At 47.2% G+C, this 24,697-nt stretch overlaps 1 protein-coding gene across 2 annotated transcripts in view; it reads right to left on the bottom strand.

The window, feature by feature from the left end:
- KDM7A (lysine demethylase 7A) overlaps nucleotides 1-24,697 on the bottom strand; it is a 345,661-nt gene that overhangs the window by 296,062 nt on the left and 24,902 nt on the right. The window lies entirely within an intron of this gene.

Here is a 24,697-nt window from a genome sequence, read left to right as displayed (position 1 = left end):
GCCCTCAATGTACAACCTACCATCGTAGACTCAGCAAAATCTTTAGGCATAACACTTGACGCCAATCTCAACATGCAGCAGCACATCAGCAATGCAACCAAAGGAGCGAACTTCCAAATCAATACCTTGAGAAAACTTAAACCCTTCCTTCCAGCCAAAGACTTCCAAACGGCAGTACAATCCATAGTCATCCCGCGCATAGAATACGGCAGCATCGCCCTTTGCGGGCTCCCCCTAACTACAACTGTACCCCTAAGAGCGTCCCTTAACGCTGCAGCGAGACTCATCACCGGTTCAAAAAAAAACACTTGCATATTTCCCCTGACTTTAAATCCCTGAACTGGCTACCTTTTGAAGCCAGAATACATCTGAAAATCGCCTGTATGACACAAAAGGCTTTACACATGAACTCACCCGGCTACCTCACTCAAAAGCTAACAATTTCTGGCGGTTCTAGAACTACTAGAAGCACAAATAATCTTCTGCTGAAGCCTCGAAGATTTCGGAAGGAAAAAACTTATAAAAGCTCCTTCTCAGGAATGGCGCCCAGGATCTGGAACTCACTCCCTCCCTCCTGAAACCAGGCTCATCTCCTCTAACAAACTTTTTAAGAAAGAAGTAAAAGCTATCTTCATGGCTAAATACACATGATTTATCACTCTGTATTTCTCAGGACTCCGCTCTGTACTACCTGCCTGACCCCTTGGCCTATTTGTATTACTTTTATTATCGACTTACTTGATTGTATACGTTCCCTCTTTGTGTATTTTTAGATTATTGACGTACCTGTCTGACTTTGCACCCTGTACCTACACTACCTCAACTATTACCTAGTTTTGTATTACTGAGGCACCTGTGTGACTATGCACCTTGTAACCACCTACCTCAACTATGCCTACCATTATGCTATCTCCAAAAGCATTTTAAGCACGCTTAAGCAAGTATATGCTCCCTCTCTCTGTACTTTGATATTATTGACGTACCTGTTTCACTATGCACCTTGTACCTACACTACCTCAACTATTACCTTCTTTTTGTATTTGACCTACCTATGTAACTATGCACCGTGCACCTATCCACCTCAACTATTGCCCACTTTTATGCTATCACCCCTCGTCCTTGTAAAGCGCTCTGATATCTGCAAAGATCTTGTTCGCGCTATATAAAACTTTCAAAATAAAATAAATAAAAAATAAATAATCCATCATCTGCTGCATAATCTGCAGGCATGTTGCCTCGCAGTGGAAGGCCTTTTGCAAAGGTCAACAGGCCCCTTTTCTGTTGCTTATTGCTCTGCTTGGATGTTAAACTGGTACTAATGAGGTGCAACCAATTCCCACACAGTGTAACCAAGTAGATTATTGACAAAATAATGAAGTAATATGACAAAATGTGCAGCATTACACTGCATAAATTCCTTTTCTAGCCGAATAACTCACTCAACCCTGCCGCATAAATAGACCCTTCCCTGCCGCAATAATTCCAGTGGCCCGGTCTATGAAATATCACAGATCTAAAATCATTTTACAATAAATAAGACTGCTTCTACAATAAAAGAAAAAAATATACATAGCTTTCATTCTTTTGGTACACATTACAGAAGTCCAATCAAAGTATTTGTATTTTTTTCAAATACGTCAGGTATGTTAAGAGCACAGGCTGCTATAAGCAAGGTCTAAAAATTTCATTAAGGCACTAACAGAAGGAGGAGATTGACTGAGAAGACAATAGTTTATGGCTTCCCTAGTGGATCATATATTTACCTTTTTTTTAAAAATTAAGATATTGTTTGCGTCAACTGACTAGCAATGGGCAGATACAAACAATGTGTTCTAAAGTCTCGGACTTAAAACCACTTTGCGCTTTATATGTGGGTTCCAGGTCCCTTCAAACAAATGCAAAGGAATATAGAAAAGCCTGCATCTTAAGTATTTTTCTTCTGTGTTGCCTCAAGGTTAAAAATCAAGGTATGGGTGTCTTCGGTTGAGTAAAAACTATAGCTTATCTTGATATGGAGGTAATTTGATAGAGAGCATAGGTCTTCTGCTCAATACTCCTGCTTAATAGTATGTTTTACTATGTTTTACCGTTCAAGATGTGATAGGCTTGAAAGAAGGGTCAGGTCTAGAAGATTAGGTTTCCTGATCACCTCACTAATGCTGTCCGGGTTCAAATCGAAGTTTCTGTAGTTGTTGAGTTGCAGATTCTTATAAATTATCCCTTTCAGTGTTAAATTGGGGAGAGGAGTTGGCCTAACAGCTAGGGTGGACGACCTCGAATCTGGGGAACTGGGTTAGAGTCTCGGCAATGACGCTGACAATCCTGTGATTCTGGGCAAATCAGTTAATTTCCCCATGCCTAACATTTTGAACTATTGCTTGCCTTACCTGGAGTCGGAGCCTTTTGGAGTCACAGGACTGTGTTTGCAGCGGGAGGAACTTGCTGCTGCTTACGTAGTGTTTAATGTTTCCTGCACTTCAATAAGGCGCACTGGGCTAGCGCAATTACCTGACATTGTGATAGACAAACTAAGCGCACCAAAAATTGTGGGCTATCGCTAAGCCTTTAAGAATGGATTTGTACATGGTAATTGTTTTAAATAAGGTTCATTTAATTGCTCCCCAGCTAGCCATTGTCTTGTTAATTGTAGGGTGAAATTCCTCCTTTCACATCTGGGTATTTGGATTTTTCATAAGGTGTGTAATACACGTCGGGGGCTATGACTTCTAAACAATATGGAGCGGGCCGAAAAATGGTGGTTGGGGAAGTTTTGTTGGCACTATGGATGCCTTTCTGGTTAGAGCTGAGAATATGCTCCAGAATGAAATAACGTTAACGGAGAAAAGGCTCTCATTAGGAGTTTATGCTGCCCAAAAAAGATCCTCCATGGGCAATATTGAACTTACTAAATCTCCTGAGATAATGGCTCAACCTCTAATACCTGTAAATACCATAGATCATTCGCAGGGAAACTTGGGGATTATAGCTCTTAGCACAAGTACAGAAGTGAGGATCAGACATACTCATTACCCCATGAACGTACTACTGATGTGGTCGGTACTATGTCTGAGGCTGTTCAAGATGGGAGTATGGTAACCCCTAACCTGCATAATGTGGGCTGTCATCCTGACCAGATACCAACTAATGTTAAAACTCACCCTAATACTAATAAAAGGGAAATTTGTGTTTCCCGAGTGACCAGGTCGAAAAGGTCGGCCAGGGAATGTACCAGAGCAAGTGGTGGGTTGGGAGAGCCCTTGGCAAAACATACAAGGGGTGGTCTAGCAACACGGTCACAAAATAAGCCCAAAGGGGAAAAGTAAGGCCCCTAAGGATAAAACGACAAGTATTCTGGACCCCGGGGAAGAATATGATGAGGTAGGAACACCGGATAGAAGTGACACATGTGACCCAGGGGGCTCTCATGCTTTTTGGGTTCGCATAGAGTCATTGATATCATCTACTCTTGCCCCTTTTTGGTCTAAGTTGGAGGTTATTGAGGAAAGGGTTACTAGTTTGGTAAAGATTATGGAAGAAGGAAATGGTACAAACCAATCAAATGTCAGGGGAGGAAACATACTTACTACTCTTACAGGGAACTTAGAGACAGGTGAAATTTTGGGCAAGCAGGGAACTACTATGGCCACTAATCATTTGAATATTAGGAAAGTTGTCTCAAATCCATCATTGCTAGGTGGAAGTATGATCCCTAGCACCCAGACACTGTTAGCTGGCCAATTGCAGCAAGAATCAGTCCAACAATGCTACCCACACCCCATTGGGGTAGATCATCCGCAAGTTTTGAACAACCCGCCTGGGATGGTAAATATGCCTAAAATAGGGCAAGCTTGCGGGCACGATAGTCAAGCCAACAGAAGTGGGTTGAAACCAGCACAAGATGTGATTGATTTGCCACCAGCTGCAAGTCCCCTGGTGGTAGTCTTGGCTGGCGTCCCCCCACTGAGATCAGATCAAACTGAAACATGGTCCCAGTTAAAAAAACAAAACGGTGGACTGGCTTACCAGGCCCAAAGGTTTTAGACCCTTTCTTTCAAACAGCATATTGATGGTGCGTAGAGTGGCATGGCTCAGAAAATCGCCTAAAAAGATAAGGGGAGACTGTGTCGTCGTTAACTTTAGCAGATGTAATTTTGCCCAAACCACCTTGGAAGCGCAAGATTATTCTCCCGATACCACTTGCATCGCTGCCCTCCCATTGGGTTATTTTTACAAACCCCAAGTGAGACCACAAGGGGTTATTAATTCATTAATTCCGGTCTCTAACAGTTTTGAGGCTCTGTCTGGCTAAGACGAACAAGGCTGACTGCAGGATAGGGTTGAGCCCGCAATGCTCCAGCCAGTTACCGGACAGATGATAGAGGGGAGACTATCGCCCATGACGGCAGACTATGAAATAGAGTCCATACGCCAGTCTGTCCAACCAAATCCAATTAGTATAATGACTTTGGATAAGAATGTAACAGGGCAGCATGCATACACGAACAAAGTAGAGATTCTTTCATGGAATATCGCTGGGTTGCGGTCAAAAAGAGGGAATAAAAACTGGGAGGCTTTTTTGTCAACATGTCACGTTATTGCATTGCAGGAAACTTGGGAGGTTAGAGACCCTTATCATCTGGATGGATCTCTCTCCTTTAGTAAGTTTGCTGAACCAATAATAATGGGGAGACCGGGGGCGGGGGGGGGTCTCTTATTATTTAGCCTAAAACTAATTGTATAGGCTTGAGCCGGTTGTGACTAATTCCGCGAACATTTTAGCTGTTAAGATGGTGGGAAATATCCTTCCAGCTCTACTGGTGGTAAATTTTTACAATTCTTTCACTAGGATAGATGAATTAGATTTAAAAGCGTTGTCTTCATTCTTGGATGATTTTGAATTAAATAATGACACGCCTCACCATTTTTTAATTCTTGGAGATTTTAACATTCATGTTTGTCACCTAAATTGTTTACAAAGCAATGAGTATGAATTTGCCCCGCAGGGGGTTACCCATTTTGAGCACACGAGAAGTGGGATGTATTTAGAGAGTCTTTTAGCTGCCAATTACCTGTTTTGCCCAGTACAATCAGATATTGCATGCCCGATCCCAACCTATATGGGCCTTGGGCGTGGTAGCATTATTGATTACATCTTACTATCATGCCCTTTGATGGACCGTATTGGTTCTTTTGGAGTAACTCAGAATGAGCTGAGTGACCAATCCCCTTATGATGGATATTAGAATTAAGGCCCTTAAATGTGAGATACCTTTGACCCTCATTTCAAACTAACATAGCTGCTAATTGCCAGGGTTGAAGGCTGAGATGGAAGGTAATTACTCCGGCCGACTTCCTTGGTAACTTGTATAATAGTAACCCTGAAGATTTGAGCATATGTACTAATACCGACTCTGAGCCAAGGGAAATTTTAGGTGCGTTTGACCGCATCACAAAACAGATAGCGGTCAACTTGACTCGGCGGGTGAAACCAAGGCCTAAGAAATTAAAAAGTTGGTTTGACCAAGCGTGTATTACTGCTCACACAGCCCTTTTGGAGGTGCTGAAAGAGTCTGTAAGAGATATTATTAAGATTACTGAGGCTAGGAGGGTTTATAGAACTGCAATTAAATTAAGGAAAATAGAGCTTAAGAAGATAGGTTGGGACGAACTGAGTCAAGCTAGTATCTTACAGAGTAGTACCCATTTCTGGAAAGTGATTAATAGCCAAGTCTTTGATGAGGCAGACAATACAATTAAGGATTGCCTCATCTCTCCAGAAAGGTGGGTTGATCACTTTAGTGGCCTATACTCCGAGAGTACACAATTGTCATCTACATCTCATTGCATTCTGCTCGGGTATCAAAAATTACTTTCCTGGAGGAGGAAGTTATGGAGGCTATTTTGTCCACAGCTAAGGGGAAAGCACCAGGCCCGGATGGGGTCCCAGCGGATTTGTTTAGGGCTGATCCTGGTGTGTGGGCAAAGATTTTAACTTTAGTTTTTAACGCTGCCACTAAGGCTGGTTTCTCAATGTCTTGGGGCAAAGCGGTCATAGTTCCAATATATAAAAAGTGCTCAAGAGAAGATCCGGAATGTTATAGGCCCAAACTATTAGGCTGGTTTGAGAATCTGGGCGCAGCAATCACCCAACTTAAATCAATTGATAATTAAAGACTGCTTGTCCCTAGACAGAGGCCTTGATATTCAATGGCTACGATACATTAAAACCCAAATGGATATCTTGGGCAGTCCTGATCTGTTTACAAATCCTAGGGCTATAAGTAAGGTGGCTATTAAAGCAATAAAAACCCAGTTTCTTAAAGGGGCAATGTTAATCAGGGAGGAAGGGGAACTGGCCAAACCATCAGTCAGGAGCTTTGTAATGCCGAGTATAGGAAGAGAAATCCAGCCATACTAGACCTATATAAACAAGCCATATCATTTGTATGCATTAATAAGGTTCAAGTATAACATGCTCCCATGGCTATTATCTTTCCCAAAAGGTTTTGCTAAGGAGGGGGTTTTGGGGCCCTAACCCTGTGATAATTTTTCTGAGCAGAATACTTTACACATAGTTTTTTTCTGCCATTTTTACGTCCTAAGAAATTTATATTGCCATTATTAAAGGGCTGTAGCTTCGAGCAAGTTAGGCCGGCCTTGGCGTACTTGCAATCCCTGGGGTCCCCGTTGGTGTGCTTTGGGGTAGCTAGCTACATCACGGGGGGCCATTAGACAAAGAAACATGGTGTAGAAATTGCGGCATCCATTCCCCACCTTTGCACTTATAGTGACTTTTTGGAAGATGACTTTTTGGTGTGATTATTTAATTGAGGAATTATGGGATTTTATAAGGAAGATTCAATGGGTGATAAAACTTAAATTATTTATTTGAACTCCAAGTGTTTTTCTTCATGATGGTGTTATGTGATTTATATGGTCTTCTCATCTACAACATATGTTAAGTTGCAATGTGTTTTTACACTTTATAGATGTATGTAATGTACCTTTTATTCTATGATATTTTGCATTGCGCTTTGATGGTTTTAAATTTTTAACCGAATAAAACAAATTTTGACTTGACTTGACAGGTCAAACAAAAATTAATGTGTCCTCATGTAACGCAACTGGTGCTATATAAAGCACTGATACCAGGTCAAATTTGCGCGATATAAAATTCTGTAAAAAAAAAGTGCCTGCATTACTGCATTCCCACATATAAATGTATTGTTCCTCATTATGGATGCTAGCCAACGGGCTCAGATTGAATTGTAACCCAATTTTGTTAAGCGGATTGGCTACTCTTAGGTTTAGGGCGGTGCTTGATGCTAGACATGTTTTTTAGGTCTCGCCTGTCGATGCGCATGCGCATCAAGCAAGGCGAGAGTATTGGCACTTATCCGCTCTTTATCCACACTGCAAGGAATCGTGGCGATTCCTTGCAGTGCACGAGAAATTTAAGCTCAATGCGCATGCGCATTGAGCTTAAATGCGCGTGCACATGCCCCCAGCCGCCTGCCTTGCCTACTCTCTCTCACAGCCTCCCCCAGCTCCGCCCCCTCACTACTTGATTGCACGGCCGCTAGGCCGTGCCTCCCCTACTCTCCTCCCCCCTCCTCCTCTCCTCCCCTGCCTGCCTGCCGCTAGCCTTGCCTACTCTCTCTCACAGCCTCCCCCAGCTCCGCCCCCTCACTACTTGATTGCACGGCCGCTAGGCCGTGCCTCCCCTACTCTCCTCCCCCCTCCTCCTCCTACTCTCCTCCCCTGCCTGCATGCCGTGTCGCACCTTTCCCCTCTCCGCCCCCTCCCCTGCCCGCCGTGTTACGGTGAAAGGCTTGTTGTTTAACCCAAGTGTGCATATAATCCAGATATCTTCCAATAGAAATCGGTGCTCCTTTTATGGGAAGGATGTTTTTGCGTCTTGTTTTTGGAAAAGCATGTTATTTTAAAAAAAAAAGGTAAAAGAACATTGGTGGTAGTTAGATACATCTGAGCCAGCGGGGTCTCTTTTCTTTCTGATTTGAATGGTCGTTTCTCTCATTATCTGCGAACCTAAGACGAGCCGAACATGTATAAATAAACCGGTTCCACAATGGATGTTTTTTTAAAGCAAAGATTGCAACACAGCGCAAGAACCGTTGAGAAAGAAAAGCGCGAGGCAAATTCCCAGCAGGCTGCTCCTGTTCTCTCTCTCCGCCCTCCCCTTTCTGAGAAGCCGTGGAGTTTTTTTAATGCAGCTTGCTCGCTCGCTCGCTCGCTCCCTTCCCTCCGCTCCCCTCCCCCGCACGTAGGCTCTTGGAGAAAGGAGGGGGAAAAAAGCTCCCAGCCTGACTCGAAAATCAGCCTCGTTTCCTCAGAAACCGCAGCTGCTGCTAGAGCAGAAAACACGTCAGGCTGGCCCTCCAACGTACACAGATGTGCCTTTGTAACTCCACATAAATGCTGGGAAAGGATTGCGCGTTGGAGCAAAAAAAATAAAAAACTCCCATGCAGGAAGAGGCGAATGTTTCGTGCAGGCTATGTTTTTACCCTCGATGGCGCCTTCCTTCGCCCCTCCCCTGACCTTGTGTAACAGTTACTTTTGAGCTTTAAAGTTGTATTTATTGTTGGTGACTGAAAGGATTTAGACTTGAGGAAGAAAAGGCATTCCGATTTGCAGTGAATAACAGTCCGCTTTTAAGTTTTTTACTTTCGTTTTTTTAGGTTTTCAAAGACCGAGGTAAAATGTCAAGCTGTGTTTACATGGGAACCTTTTTATTTTGCTGTAGGCTAACTTCAAAGTGTCAGCGTTTATAGGAAAGAGGAATGCAGTATACTTGCTCCAAAGAGCCTGCTTGTGCCTTTTAAAAAAAAAAAAAAAACCTCACTCACCCTCAACCCCTCACCCTCACTCACCCTCACTCACCCTCACTCACCCTCACTCACCCTCAACCCCTCACTCACCCTCACTCACCCTCAACCTCTCAACATCAACCCCTCACCCTCACTCACCCTCACCCTCACTCACCCTCACCCGCACTCACCCTCAACCCCTCACCCTAACTCACCCTCACCCTCACTCACCCTCAACCCCTCACTCACCCTCACCCTCACTCACCCTCAACCCCTCACTCACCCTCAACCCCTCACTCACCCTCAACCCCTCACTCACCCTCACTCACCCTCAACCTCTCAACATCAACCCCTCACCCTCACTCACCCTCACCCTCACTCACCCTCACCCTCTCTCACCCTCACCCTCACTCACCCTCACCCTCACTCTCACCCTCACCCTCACTCACCCTCACCCGCACTCACCCTCACCCGCACTCACCCTCACCCGCACTCACCCTCACCCGCACTCACCCTCACCCGCACTCACCCTCACCCGCACTCACCCTCACCCGCACTCACCCTCACCCTCACCCTCCCTCACCCTCACCCGCACTCACCCTCACCCGCACTCACCCTCACCCGCACTCACCCTCACCCTCACCCCTCACCCTCACCCTCACCCTCACCCTCCACCTCACCCCCTCCACCCACCCTCCCCACCCACCCACCCCACCCACCACCCTCCCTCCACCCACCCACCCTCACCCACCCTCACCCTCCCACCCTCACCCACCCTCCCTCACCCACCCCCACCCCACCACCCTCACCACCCTCACCCACCTCACCCCACCCTCACCTCACCCTCACCCACACCTCACCCTCACCACCCTCACCTCACCCTCACCCTCACTCACCCTCACCCTCACCCTCCACCACCCTCACCACCCTCACCTCACCCACCCTCACCCACCCTCACCCTCACCACCCTCACCCCACCACCCTCACCCACCCTCACCCCTCACCCTCACTCACCCTCACCCTCACCCCTCACCACCCTCACTCACCCTCACCCTCACTCACCCTCACTCACCCTCACCCACCCTCACCTCACCCTCACCCTCACCCCACCCCCACCCTCACCCTCACCCACCCTCACCCTCACCCTCACCCACCCTCCCCCACCACCCACCCTCACCCACCCTCACCCTCACCCTCACCTCCCTCACCCTCCCTCACCCTCACTCACCCTCACTCACCCTCACTCACCCTCACTCACCCTCACTCACCCTCACTCACCCTCACTCACCCTCACTCACCCTCACTCCCCCTCACTCACCCTCACTCCCCCTCACTCACCCTCACTCACCCTCACTCCCCCTCACTCACCCACACCCTCACTCCCCCACCCCCTCACTCACCCACACCCTCACCCTCACTCACCCTCACTCCCCCTCACTCCCCCTCACTCCCCCTCACTCCCCCTCACTCCCCCTCACTCCCCTCACTCCCCCTCACTCACCCACACCCTCACTCCCCCTCCCCCTCACTCCCCCTCCCCCTCACTCACCCTCACTCACCCTCACTCACCCTCACTCACCCTCCCTCACCCTCCCTCACCCTCACCCTCACCCTCACCCTCACTCACCCTCCCTCACCCTCCCTCACCCTCACCCTCACCCTCACCCTCACTCACCCTCACTCACCCTCACTCACCCTCACCCTCACTCACCCTCACCCTCACTCACCCTCACTCACCCTCTCCCTCACTCACCCACACCCTCACTCACCCTCACCCTCACTCACCCTCACTCACCCACACTCACCCACACTCACCCACACTCACCCACACTCACCCACACTCACCCACACTCACCCACACTCACCCACACTCACCCACACTCACCCTCACCCTCACCCACCCTCACCCTCACTCACCCTCACCCTCACCCACCCTCACTCACCCTCACTCACCCTCACTCACCCTCACCCTCACTCACCCTCACTCACCCTCACTCACCCTCACTCACCCTCACTCACCCTCACTCACCCTCACTCACCCTCACCCTCCCTCACTCACCCTCACTCACCCTCACTCACCCTCACTCACCCTCACTCACCCTCACTCACCCTCACCCTCACTCCCCCTCCCCCTCACTCACCCACACCCTCACTCACCCTCACCCTCACTCACCCTCACTCACCCTCACTCACTCACCCTCACCCACACTCACCCTCACCCACACTCACCCTCACTCACCCTCACTCACCCTCACTCACCCTCACTCACCCTCACTCACCCTCACTCACCCTCACTCACCCTCACTCACCCTCACTCACCCTCACTCACCCTCACCCTCACCCTCTCTCACCCTCACCCTCACCCACTCTCACCCTCTCTCACCCTCACCCTCTCTCACCCTCACCCTCACTCTCACCCTCACCCTCACTCTCACCCTCACCCTCACTCACCCTCACCCTCACTCTCACCCTCACCCTCACCCACCCTCACCCTCACTCACCCTCACCCTCACTCACCCTCACTCACCCTCACCCTCACTCACCCTCACTCACCCTCACTCACCCTCACCCTCACTCACCCTCACCCTCACTCACCCTCACCCTCACTCACCCTCACCCTCACTCACCCTCACCCTCACTCACCCTCACCCACCCTCACCCTCACTCACCCTCAACCCCTCACCCTCACACAGTGCAATAGGTCTCGGAGCATTTGAGTTAGAGCTTTTAGAAATGTTTATGGCTTTTTTTTTTTAATTCTTTAGCATTGGCTACAGGAAACAAAAATGCTAAAGATTTACAAAAAAACCCATAAACAATTCTAAAAGCACTAACTCTAATGCTGCGAGACCTATTGCATTTCCAATGCTTGTTTCAATTTGTTTAGAGGAGAGGGTCTCCAAACTTTCCTGTAATAAGAGGTACTTATGTTTAATAAAAATCATGCTGCGGTACTAATATTAGTATTGTATTGTTACCACATCAGACAAGATTACATATGCAGCCAGCCTACACAGGCCTCTCAGCGGCGATTACCTTTGTGCATCAGGCAGGGTTGCCGGTAATAATGCAGAAAAAGGCTTTATCTATTTGGAATGCCAATACATGGGTGATGCAGAACAGTCCAGTAGAAAAGCCCCTGGCGTCAATGTTACAACAAGGCTCCTCACAACATGATGTATTACTCAATTAGCTTTAAATATATTTTGCAAATTCAAACATTTGTCTCCAAACAAAGCTTAAGAGAAATTAAACATTTTCATGTTGAATACACGTTTTCAATGTTGATATCCTCATGTTAATTCAACCAAGGAAAAGCCTCTAGTCAGCTGTGCTGCATACACAGACCTACTTAAATGTAACTGGCGAGCTACTTGTTAGAGAAGCATGGCTGAAGAACAGAAACCTAGATCAGGGAGAAATGAAAAAAAGTAAGAAATAAACTAAATATCTGGATGTTCCGTGCCACAGGAAAGAGCGTTAGAAAAGGCACACACGTCACACCATAACACACAAGCACAGCATTACGGTGAAAGCAAGCCGGGGCATGAAGGTCTCCCGCACATAAATAAATCAACTTTAAATCAAGAAGCCAGGCCTGTGTGAATCTGGCGTCCATCCGGCAGTTTCAGACTAAACAGTGCACTCCGAAGCTGCTGGGCACAGCCTAGCGATCCCGAGCGCCCACGTCTGACGGACCAGGGGCTTCCCCGCTTAGTCACAGAATTGAAATGAGACGGCCGAGGGTCTACAGCAAGACACCGATGGAATAGCAGCGTGTCCAGGCAGGGGGCCAGAAGCACACGTGCCTCTACAGATAGATTCAGAGCAGGCTGTGAGGCCGACGCCTTGCTGGCATGTCCCACGCGCTGGTTACTGTCAGAGTTTCACAAGTGAATCGAAGCGTCCACGAATGCATGCACAAATGGAGCCGGGGGAGGGTTATTTGGTCTTTTCCAACCGTTTTACAGTTGATCCAATTTTTTCTGTGCAAACAGGTTGTGCTGGCCTGCTAGGTCCAACCAGCTGGGTATAGACGGACTTTTCAGCAGTAGGACGTAGGTGAAGTCATCGCTGCCAATACGGACAGTAATGAAGGCATGACTCCTCGGAGGCCACTGCTAACCATGCGCAAGGTCCCTGCCACAGGGATGGCACAGAGAGGCCGCACTGCCCAGAGTCAGGCAGGCGGTAAGCAGATTTTCAGAAGTTAGTAGGTTGGGGGAAGGATCTTGGGGCTGCCTTCTACACAGGCAGCCTGGAGATGCCTCAGTAAAGAGCTAGCATGAGAAGTGCTGGGCCAGCACACAAGGCCACCAGCCTAATAATAAAATCGGGCAATCTGATATAAACTATATAGGAGGTTCGACTACCAAAAATCACTGAATTGGTAAGCTTGCACATCTCTCACTTTCTTACATTTTGTTCATGGCAGAGTGAAACTTTCAACTGCAGTCAGTTTGCCTGTCTAGGAGAGGAGTATTATGTAACACTGCAGCCACTGGATGGGTTAAGATCTGGTTCAAGTGATCGAATTGCTCTTGTTACTTTCAGTGCCTTATTACAGAGTATGTCCGGCTGTATGTGAGAAAGAGGGAGGAAGGTAGGAGGAGTCGAGTAATGTCGGAAGAAGAAAAACAAGAGGAGAACATTCTTTCAGGACACGAACCCTCACTCACCGTTAGGTGACATGCTTCATCATATGGATTCCCTCCTCACACCGAGGTATGTACATTTCCATCAAGTGGGTATCCTGCTAATGTGGAACAGAGGTAGGCCTCTAGGAAAAAGATGTCCGAAAACAACCAAACTCACTGTGCCATGGAGACTTGCGAATCAGAATATAACATATGGCAAGCACAACCAACTTCAGGTCTTGGGTAGGACGATAACACTTCCCTGCTTGCACTTTTTACTTCTGTTATTTTGTACACACGGACAAAGGTCTGATCTACCGACAAGGTGTTAGACAACCTTCAGCTGAGGAAACAGTCAGCCCACAGTTCTTCAAGGTGGGTAATGATAGAACTTAAAATGTGGGACGCCTGTACGGACACACAAATATTTAGATAAAGGAACATGACAAGATGGCCAAAAGGAAGGAGGTAGGATCTATAATGTGTCATAAAATTGTGTTCTAAAACAGAATATAGAAATAGTGTGCTCAATGGCGAGCCATTTTACTAAAGTTAACAGTTCTTGAGAAAAGAAAAGTAGCCCCTAACAATGGCAGTAGTGGAAGGATAATAATAATTAGACATCAATTTATCAATTATTGAAGGAACAAAAAAAATCTCCGCTACAAAAAGTACGTACACAAAAGGAGGTGAAAACTAGTAAGGAATGAAAATATAAAAATTGGGCAGACCGTGTAGCAGTTAAACATAACAACAAATAAAAAGTAAGACATTCTGGAAGTTAATCGTTAAAGCAAAGGTAAGAAAAAAAATCCTTAAAAGCCTCGCCTGCATCTTCGTAGGATATGGAAAATTATCTCGACTCGTATAAAGTAAACAAGACCTCTGCCAATCTCGGCACATCCAGTTATATTAAGGTCGAAATGAACCAGGATATCACAATACATAAAGAATGGCAGATCCTTAGCAGCTATGAGACCAGTAAAATCCCGGTCAAAGTCCTTCAGAGTAATCCCGAAAAATGAACACATTTCTAGCCCCCCCCCCCCCCCCTTATTAGGTTTTGCCAGGCGAAAAACCTAATGATTATGGTAGGGGAGACAGGAACGGCCCCCGTCTTCCATTGGCTAGCTCCATAAATGGAGGCTAGCCATTAGAAGACGGGCCTGTCCGTCAATGCCGGACCAGATTCGGGGGCGTTCCCGAGAATTTTTGGCTTTTGGCTACGTCACGCTACGTCAGCCGAAAGCCGGGAACGCCCCTGAATCTGGTCAGCACATCAGCAGGCTCAGCACGTCCACAGAGCCTCAACTTCCTTGGCAAATGAAAAGAGCCGTCAGCGGATTGCCTTTCACAAAACAAAATGCATCACAGTTGACCCTAGAAGACTGATTTTGAAAGGGTCGTCGTGACTAAGCAAGGACGCACCCAGTGTGAAGCGATGACTCCAGATGTGTGGGTTTCTCAACCTCTGGGCGACTTGAAGTGGATTCAACCAGCAGCAGATCAGAGCATTCATGAAAAGCTGTCCGCGAGCTCCGTCAGGCCGGTAGCGAGGCGCCTGCAAAGATGCGGAGCCGACAGCTGGACGCCGACAGCTGTTGCAATACCCAGTCCAGCTTGCTGCTCCGCCTGGAAACGACGAGGAATACAGCAGGGGGCTGATGCGCGAGCGCCGCCCTCTGAGGCAGAGTTGTGTTGTGTTCATACCCGCCCTGGTAGTGTACTTGGGCTGGGTACATATGGCGCGTGCACCCGGGTTCACCGGTTCACTTGCACGGAGTCGTTTTGTTGAAGCATCTTTTTGTGACGCAATGTGTTCGCATACCTTTGAGATGTTTTTACAGTAAATATCTTTGATCTGATTTTTTTTTTGTAAAAAGCTATCAATTGACCACTTTTGATGTGCTAGGAATGTTGAGGCTCACACTTCCCCGGAAGGGGGGTTGAGGTGCTTTGATCTCTCACTGATCTGACCCGGTTGCTAGGGTCATAGGACTGCACCTTATAAATTAGTCCAGTCGTCCCCACGGAGCTTTCCTTGTGAGCATGGAACACATCCTCTGTCTTTATCTCCTTCGGTTCTAATGCTCATTTCTATCCCTCCACTTCTCTATTCTTATGACGTTTTCTTTCACCCCTTGTTTCACTCTCAGCCTTTTCTTTTCTTCCCTTGTTCTTTTTTCACAGTCTCCTCAGTCACGCCATCATTTCTCTGTTCCCCGTTTTCTCATTCTAGCCTTTTTTTCTTCCTTCCTCTGTCCTCTGTTTTCTTTCCCTCCCTTTCCTTTCTTCCTAGCTCATTTCCTTGCTCCAATTTGCACCTCCTTCCTTCCCGTCCTTTGTTCTCCACTTGTTGTATCCGTTTCTTCGAGCCGCTGTAGGGTTGCCTCTCTTGTTCCTTCTTTTCACTCTTCTTGTCTCTTTTTTTCTTTCCTTGCATTCTTTTCTGTGCACATTTTCTTTATTTCTCCCTTCCTCTCCATCTGTTCTTTCTTCTCCACCTCCCGTAACCTTAAGTTCCAGCCTGCCTCTCGCTTCTCTTCCCCTCTCTCCACTGACTTATTTATGTCCTTATGTTCCTGTCTCTCAACTCTTTCTTTCTACCCTTTCTCCTTCTAACCTGTCTTCTGCGCTCTCACCCTCCCTGTATCTTTCTCTCACTCACCTTCCTTCCCTCCCTTTTTCCCCTCACTCGTCAGTCCAGCCTGCCCTCTGTCCTCCCTTCCTGACCTCTCCTCTGCCCAGTCTTCTCCTCTCTATATCTCTCTCTCTCCTTCCCTCCCTGCCCCTCTCCGGTTTATCCCACCTTCCTTTCTATCTATCCTGTCCTCGCTCGGCTCCCCCACCCCCTCCCCGCACACTCGGATGATGTCATCATTAAACTGTATATCCACAGGCTCCCGGCTTCCTCGGAACCCCCCTGAGAAGCCTTCTGGCCCTGGGCATGCTCTCGGTGAAGGCTGCAAGTTGCCAGGGTTACTGCAGACTAAACCTCAGCTTTTATTGGGGGGGGGGACCTGGGGGCGGAGTTAAGATATGCACTAAATCGGAGGGCTGGAAATAGAGAGGTGAGAGAAGTGACTGGGGGCTGGGGGGTATACCTGATCATCAAAAGGTTAAAGTGAGACACTGGCCGCGTTCACAGACCGCAGCGACAGACCCACCACAGACCGTATCGCCAGTGAAGGAACAGACCGCATCGAACAACGCACACAGACCGCATTCCACATAGAACAAAGACCCCGCCTCGAAGAGGATACAGACCAACCCAGACGCGAGCCCAAAGGGCATATAAACATCCCCTCTACACCGCTGGTACACAGACGGGTCCACCTTTAGACAACAGACCACACCCACCCAACAATGGATACAAACCCTCCAGCCACTGGAACACAGACCGCCCAACCAATGGATGCAAGCTGCATCCACCAGCGGGGCCCTGGGCGACCCCAAAGGAAACACATGCCAGGCCAAATAGCCTGCACAGACCACTCAAAGCACAGACCACTCAAAGCACAGACCACTCAAAGCACAGAACACATCAGCGGAACGCCGACCACACCCAGCGGTGCAACACAGACCACAACACATTTATTTCATTGATTTTTCACATCTATCAAGATCTATCCCTGAAGAATTGGAGTGGACTTTACTCCAATGAAACACGTGTCGGCTGGCGCATTAAAACAACGAGATCAACAGGCGTCAACTGCTTTTTTAGGTTTTGCCTGGCGAAAGATGCGCTCTGCGCATCTTTTTTGCGCAGGCGAAAACCTAATGATTATAGTAGGGGAGACAGGAACGGCCCCCGTCTTCCATTGGCTAGCTCCATAAATGGAGGCTAGCCATTGGAAGACAGGCCTGTCCGTCAATGCCGGACCAGATTCGGGGGCGTTCCCGAGAATTTTTGGCTTTTGGCTACGTCACGCTACGTCAGCCGAAAGCCAATTCTCGGGAACGCCCCTGAATCTGGTCAGCACATCAGCGGGCTGAGCACGTCCACAGCAGACGGCGAGCCGGCGTGTCCTCGCAGCCCCCAGAGACAATGGCAGCGCGTGTGCACGCACAACAGCACTGCAGAATCAGGCTGCGCACCTCCAACCAGACAACTGGGAAAATGGCAAACGAGTTCAAGCGGAAAGAGCTGTTTAAAACCACTACGTACAGAGCAACGTAGCTGGCAAGTACTGCAGAGAGCTGCTAGGAACTCCATGGTATCCGGGGGGGAACAGTCATCAGTCCTCAGCCGAAGAGCTCTCATCAGTCGTCGTGGAGCGGGGGCGTCTCCGCCACACAGCGCAGCCGAGGAGGGGCCCTGTCTAGGGATTACTACAGGCAGCAGATGGAGCGTGGGAAGAACTGCAGTGGAGCCGAAGGGGAATGGTGAAGCTGCGGGACTGGAAGAGGCAGGATGCTTAGGGGGTGCAGGCGATGCTTTGTAAACTAGCACGGAAGCAGTGTGCGGCTTCCCCTGCAGAGATGACGTGAAAACCTGCATTCACATGCTCTCCATAACCGAGAGCTCATCTTTCATGTTGCGTGCAAAGATGAAGGCGAGGCTCCAAAGGGCAGGAGGCTTAGAAGCATCAGTGCTGTGTACCAGGTTCTCCTCCAGCCCCGTCCCGAGCTCTCTTTCCTGTTTCATATTCTGTTCAAAGATGATAAATATGGCAGCTCGCAGTTTAGCTGCAACAAATTAAACCTAGCACTTTCACCTATCCTCTTCTGACCTCCATGCGGGCACAATGACCCCGAGTGGCTTCAGCAGAAGTAACCAACCGCATCTCTGGGCAGTACAGCTCAGACCAGATCCCTATCCATCCACACACCTGGCAGCCTTACTTCGGCCCATCCGTTAGGCAATGCTATACAGCCCAAGTCTTCAGCCCAGGTTGACATCTGAGAGAAGTCTTAGCAGTCCAGATGCAGTTCACCCAGTGCTCTGGGCACCCGGGAAATGATTCAATTTAAGTCAGAATACCTACAAAACTAAGAATTCAACAGCTGCCGTCGCAACTCTGTGCTTGATCACTGGAGGTGACGAGCGATACTGGGCACAAGTCAAAGGGTCACCTACCTATACCAACTGACCAAGTTGCAAGCATACACGCGATTCAGCCAACAACTGTCCAATTCAGTCTCTGGCCTGCACACACCTTTTGTGTTCCCCTGTACACCAGAACACCACCACCCAACCAAAACAAATCACACACGCTCTACCACATCACCACTATCTCAATGGACTTACCCAACGTAAGCCACACAACAGCCTCCTCGTTGAGCCACCACGACACCCTCATCATGCTTGTGTATCCTCACAGCTCACCAACCTCACACATCATTCCTTCCACAATACCACTGACTCAGACTTCTATGTGGCTATCACCCCCTCAGGAGTATCATTACACCCACAAACTCCAACGCTCAAGGTCTCTCAGTCCTGCATCTTTATATATCACATTACCAAGGTGCCTCTCATTCTGTCTAATGAACGCCAGATCTACATGCAGCACTATAATGGCCAAATTGATTCCTGCGCTTGCATTAGGATGCCCTGTTTCTGTGCGATGCCAGATTTTTTTTATTGTGCTTTAATCGTGGGGCTGAGAGTCAGCTGAGCACAAGCATGTGTTCGTGTCAACTCTAGATTTAGTCAGAGCATGAAGGTCCGTTACGATAAGGGGGCTCTCAGTGTGTGGGGGGGCTCTCAGTGTGTGGGGGGGCTCTCAGTGTGTGGGGGGGCCTCGCAGTGTGTGGGGGGGGGCTCGCAGAGTGTGGGGGGGGGGGCTCGCAGTGTGTGGGGGGGGGGCTCGCAGTGTGTGGGGGGGCTCGCAGTGTGTGGGGGGGCTCGCAGTGTGTGGGGGGGGCTCGCAGTGTGTGGGGGGGGCTCGCAGTGTGTGGGGGGGCTCGCAGTGTGTGGGGGGGGCTCGCAGTGTGTGGGGGGGCTCGCAGTGTGTGGGGGGGCTCGCAGTGTGTGGGGGGGCTCTAGGTGTTTGTGGGTGTCATTTGCGAAAGATAAAGCTAGTGGCATTGCAAATGACAATGCCATTTATTTATGTTAAAAAAAAACAAATAAAAATAATGTCAAGAGCATTGCCAATAGCTCAAACTTTAACAAAGGCAAAACCATTGCATTGTAAATGCTGGTTTTTCCTACTGCTTTGAAACTGGCAAAATCCCTAAATCATGGCTAGGGAGCATTACAATAGCACTCTTGAAAAAGACTCTCGCCAAATACCCAGTTACTACCGCCAAATTGCTCTTCTGGCGGCAACCGGGACGATCTTTGCAGCCAGCATCCTGGATCTGCTGAAAGACTGGTATTTTTCCAGAGGAGTGATCCCCATACCCAAGGCGGATTTAGACAAAAACATTCTGTAACAGATAATATTGCAACCCGCAGACGATCATTGCCAAATATGTAATGCTTAAATCACAGGTTGCATACAGTGAGTTTGTATAATTTACAACTGTTTTCGATCGGGTAGACCGACCCACATTATGGAGGAAGCTAGAGAACATGGTAATGCCTGAAAACCTATTAAAGCTAGTAGTTTCTCGTCAACATGGTGGAGTACAATTGGTGGGGGAGGGGAGGGTGAGGGTCTAACTCGAATAATAGCTACACCTAACGGCCTAAAACAGAGTGGTCTTTTAGCACCTCTTTTATTCTCCCTTTTTATAAGCGACCTTCCCGAAAGCCTTTTAAAAATATTACCCCCAAAAAGAGCATCTAGAGACGTGCACATATTCATGTATACCGATGACGTGGTTATACTGAACCTTACCTTACCCCTATAGGTCTAGAATGAAACCCAAATGCATTATTTAGTTATATTGAGGGAAATTTCCTAAAAGCAAAACAGTCTTGAAACAAAGGTAGTACCATTTAGAGCGAAAAAACTCATTTTATTTCAACTGGTCACTTGGCGGGGAGACCTAAAGAGATAGCTAAAGAATATACCTCCCTAGGGAGAATCTTCTTTTAGACACTCCCAATATTTCTTTTTCAGCATATAGGCCTTAAGGCAGATGCTCACACTGAAGTGATTATATTCCTCCTCTGGCCACAGGCACTTTCACACCCTAATAAAAGTATATTGCATGAAAATACCTCTTATCTTATGCTCTAGAATACACCCCGTTCCATAAATGGCAAGCCATAAACACGAGAGGTGGTGACCGGCTTCCCAAAATTGTAAAGGTTAATCAGGTGCTCCCTGTTCAAGCATTGCACCTCAAGTTATAGTTAGATCCTTTGCTAGTGTCATAGCAAATATAAGAAGATGAGCATACAACATATTACAAGCTGAAGTAGGATCCTTAAGGGACCTACTAAAACTTGAAACTGTTAAAAGCAAATCTGTGCAATATACTTTTAATAAGAAACTTAAAACAGCGTTAGATTTTTCTCAATGCATTATAGCACTTTTAAAGTCTTGTACTCCTGCACTTCTTAAGTTATTCTTTAAGAACTTGACCCCCATCATTAAGCTAGGAGCTCGATGTACAGCACTGCATTCTTCTATCACACTACAAATCATATGGAGACACTATAGAATACAAGATTCAGCAAAAATGTCTGCGATTCATATTAATACATAGTGTCAGACGCTGTATTATTTGGCTGTGCTTAGAGATTTTACCATTAAAAGCTTACACAAAGATGTGGAATAAATCTGACAATAAAGGCTCATGTGAACTTTGTAATGGAGGTTTACAAGACATATCTCACATTTGCCTAAACAAAATATTGGTAGCGGCCCAATGTCGTTCAAGACCTATATGTTTTAGATAGAATATACTCACTGTGCAAGGTCTTATAGTGCTTTTAAGATCACCACCTAATGCATTTGTCTGCCATAACCGGTTTAAAAGTTTTAATATATTTTTGTTTTAATTATTCTATAATATATATTGCGATTGCTTTTATAATTACTTCTACGCTCTGTAAAATGTTACATTTTATCTTTGTAGAGGTCTAAATCAAATACTATTGATTGATCGAGAAGTGTAGCCATACTCTGTTGAGGGGCAAACAAACAAGAAGGAAGCCTACAGCAGCTGACTAACAAGAAGCAAGGGAAAAAGTGTTAACTGATAATCAAGGTAAGCAAAGCAACGGACAAAAAAAAGGTCTGAAAGCGACAGCACATGTACTGTCTAAACATAACCTAGAAATGAGCTGCTAAAGAAAATACAGAATTAGAGTTCTATATTTGCAGTGCATCTAGTGACATACTAAAAGGGCTGGAGGTGGGGAGAAGGGGTAGGGGAGTTGGGGGTTCAACTCGTTAGCTTCATACAGCAGCTAGCTTTAGGTAATGAAGTACAGCTTTCAGCACATATTACCGAACGTCTCCCTCGAAGAGTTCTGCAGCACAGAAAGTAAATTGGGGCTACTTCCACTTCTTTCAGAATCCTCACACATCTCCCTTTTTATGGGTGCTCATGCAACACATCCACAATGAACTGGCAAAACCTGCAGACCTACTTTTGTGGACAAAAGAGAACTAAAGCAAATAGTTGCTTGGCAAACAATGCAGCACAACCTGATCATACTGGAAACCCCACATTTAAAACAAGACTATGTATTCACTGACTACTTACAAATGCATAAGTACTAAGAAGAACCTGCTGACCTCACATGGGCTAGGTTTCTGCTAATAACCAAGCAGAGCCCAGCTCCACCCCAGGACAGTGAGATCAGCAGGACTGCACTGCCTCATGCTTCTAGCCACAATACAAAAGCAATAGTCGTTCCTCGTGACACTAAAGGATTCACACAGTATAGCAGGTACAGCTCACTTCTCATCACATTGCCCATATCACAACACATGACAGGGCTTGTCGCTTACTCAGGGCCTCTGTGATTATGTGATTCTTTGGTGTTTACTGCCATTACCACGTATCTGATGCGCCATTTGCAGATTTTAGCAATACGTTTTGTGTTTGTAGCTCAAGCTAATCAAAAATTACTGTGTTTTCCCTCAAAGTCTCACACGTGGTGCAGCACAGGGACAGTTCAATTGCAATGGTTAACTGGTCATATCCATTTGTTAAACTGGTACCAATGAGGTGAAGATTTCGCCCAAATAGTGATAAAGTGTGCTAAAATGACAGAATAGTGGAATAATGTGCCACATAATTTAATCAACTTTTCAGCAGGGTGTAGTGCTCTCCTTTGCTGAATAATTCCAGTTGCACTGTTCTTACTCATAAGCAGTTCAGGCCACAGGGTTTCCTCATTCCACTGAATTACGTTCAGCTCCTTGTGATCATGCAATAAATTCCCTCCCCAATGCACAGAACAGATCGCCACTCTGATCACAGAATCAACAGTATCCTTATCACTGTACAAGCCTTGCCACGTCATGACAGAACATAAGCCATGGGCATTGTTCATGGTACCAAGGTCCTGTTCACAGAAACAACACGCCTGACCCATCCTCAGGACGACAAAAGCCACGACCCATCCCTCTTGACCTTCCTTGTAGTATCAACGACCAATCAGACGGCCCTCACAGCAGAAAGGCCCTCTGACAATTCATCACAGCAAACAATCCTCCCATACAAGGGATGACAAATTTCCCCCCTGGGAAGAGATTAATGTACCTTACACCAGGATTTAAAAGCATTATTGATTAGCCAGTTTTTAGGTTTTGCCTTTAATGGTGTGCAGTCAGGCTATGCCCAAAACAACTTCAGGCAAGCCAAACGTCTAATCCACATCATTGCCAGGGAAATCAAGATAACTGTAACAGATGATAACATTAGGGGTAGGCAGTAAACTCCGCTCTGCGGCCAAAGTATGCAGAGATCTGCCTACTACACGCTACGATTGGAGGACGGAGTTCAGCAAAAACACAGACTGCAGCATGGCAGAGTTTTACCAGCTCCCACTGATGAAAAGGGACACTCGGGTCTCTAGGATGTCTCGGATCGTGGCACCGGCTAATAGAGAGTCAAAGAGTCAACAACTCTGCACTTCGGTAGACAGCCCACTGCCCTGCAACAGCTCAATAACATGACAGAGGCATGTGCACTGTTCAGGGACGCACAACAGATGAACAAATGCTAACAGTTTTTTTAGACAACCGTAAGCAACTATGGCGTTGGCATGTCTCCTTGTTAAAATCGATAAACTTTAGGTGTACATAAGCGGCGTTCGTTTATGTTCACCACAGCCATATTGTTAAAAGTAAAATGACGATCTGAACATTGCCTGCGCCATTTTGTTCAGTGGGAATTTCTATATGCACGTAAGCCACAGCCATTTTGTACTCTGCTGGTCACCTTTGCTTCACTCTGTCCTTGCTAGCATCCTTCTGACTCTCTGACCAAACCTGATGTGTGCTGGGGGCTATAAACCCTATTGCAGAGCTTTCCAAACTGTGTGTCCCGACACTGTACTGTGTCGCCTGCAAATGGTGGGTGTGTCGCAGATTGACACCGGTATTAGGAGCACTTAGCACATAAGTGCTGCTAAGTAGGAGGCATTCCTTTGAAAGAGTGTCTCGGAGTCAGCCGCAGCAGCGCGGACTCCAAGACACTTTGCTCTACGGGAGCTGGGCGATTCACAACAAAGCCCCAATAACAAGTAAATGGTCTTTTAAAGACCTGCAAAGTACTCTGTGCGGCTGTGTGTGTGCCCGGGAAGCTGGGGTGAGGTGACAGATGGGAAGTGTCTGAATGTCAACTTTGTGTGCGATGGATACGATGACTGCGGAGACCTCAGCGATGAGTCACACCACTGTGGTCATTCGAGTGACTTTTGTTAAGTGAACTAACAGAGCACATTTCAAGTAGTGAGAAGATTCCTGCTGTAATTTACTGCCCGACTACTTCCTTGGTGTATGTGCGAATAAGACATCACCAACAGGGCATACGAACCTCAAGGGGTTTGCTTTTACTTAAAAAGATGAACAAAAACAATGTCAACTTCTGTTTTCTTCCCCTTCTTTACACCGAATGAAAAATTTTGTGTGGTGAAATGCTTGATGGAATATGAGAGAAGCACTGAGTACGATCGGGAATACAGAACAATTGCTAATATCCTATAGATTGCGTCAGAGAGGGGTCTTCTCCCACCTTAGTAAGATAGTGGAGAAGTTTGGCTCACTGGTTAGAGCAGGCAGACCCTGAAGCAGAGGTCAGACCCGGGACCAGGGTTCAATTCCCGACGCGGCAGGGTATGGAGCTCAAATGTTCACGGACTCGATAATTCT

Source organism: Lissotriton vulgaris, chromosome 1_2 (genome assembly GCF_964263255.1).
Source record: "Lissotriton vulgaris chromosome 1_2, aLisVul1.2, whole genome shotgun sequence".
In the NCBI taxonomy this organism is placed as follows: Eukaryota; Metazoa; Chordata; class Amphibia; order Caudata; family Salamandridae; genus Lissotriton; species Lissotriton vulgaris.
This window is presented reverse-complemented; position numbering and strand designations above follow the sequence as displayed.